We start from the raw sequence: 1,377 nt of genomic DNA on the forward strand, positions 1-1,377 counted from the left end.
GTCAACACCTAAGTCTCTACAGAGCCACTTGCATATGCCCCCCCCCAGTTCTCTCTCTTGCTCTTGGAACACACTTGGTGAAACAGGGGAATCCACTCAAATCTACCCCTTCTGGACCATATCTAACCTCCCCCAGCCCATAGTACACTTGAATATTGACACTATCCGACATGCCAGGCAACATACATGAAACGGGCAATCCAAATTATTCTCACCACTATACATAAGTTAACTACAATAACGACCTCAATTGAATAAAGAAACAACTATATAACACTAAACCAAGCTTACTAACTAACTTTACAATAGCCATGCATCACAATAAATAAATCTAATAATGTTACCGAAAAACTATATTGTAATACCTAACCAAAAAATCATAATTTACTAACTACATTTATCACAGTGATTTACCAGAACAAACAAATCTAATATTGTTACAAAAAACTATATTCGAATACCTAACCAAAATATCATAATTTACTAACTAGGTTTATCATAGTCATTTACCAGAACAAACAAATCTAATAATGTTACCTAAAAACTACCATGTAATACCTAACCAAAATATCAGAATTTACTAACTACATTTATCATAGCCATTTACCATAACAAATAAATCTAATAATGCTGACTCTATTTTACTGTATAAGCTAAATCAGTTATACTAACTAAACTACATTTTACTATCTAAAAATAGCTAAAAGTTTCTAAGTCTAGATCTAGATAAACTATTATTTCTAAATCTAGATCTACTAATATTTCTAAATATCAGATCCACTAATATTAGAATGATCTAAACTAAACTATACTATACTATACTATACTAAACTACGAGATTAAAAAAAATTACCTAAGAAAGACGGAAGAAATTCCTTCCCTCTTCCCCCTCCCCCTCCTTTCTTTCTTTTTTTTTCTTCCCTCCTCCTCCTCTCCTCTCTTTCTTTTTTTCCTTCCCTCCTTTCCTCTTTCTCTTCCCTCTTCCTTCTCTGGCTGGCTGCTGGCGCGCACTGGTACGGGGGGAGAGGAGGGGCGCGGGCGGGTTATAAAGGTTGTCGCCGGCCCAGGCGGCGGAAGGGCCTTACCGCCGGCTCAGACGGCGGTAAGGGCCTTATCGCCGCCTGGGGCGGCGACGACACCTCGACTCGCGCGCCACAGTTACGACGCCGGCTGACCATTGGGCGGGAGGGCTGTACCGCCGGCTGAGGCGGCGGTAAGGCCCTTCCGCCGCCAGGGCCGACGACAAAAGTAAGAACTCGCGCTTTTCTTAGGCCTAATTACGTTTTATGGAACGATAGGGCACTGAACGTAGAATTTTTTAGGGAATAGTGGGGTCCGGTCTGCATGACTAAACCACTCATACGTGTTGGCCACGAC

This window comes from Setaria italica, chromosome I (genome assembly GCF_000263155.2).
Source record: "Setaria italica strain Yugu1 chromosome I, Setaria_italica_v2.0, whole genome shotgun sequence".
Classification (NCBI taxonomy): domain Eukaryota; kingdom Viridiplantae; phylum Streptophyta; class Magnoliopsida; order Poales; family Poaceae; genus Setaria; species Setaria italica.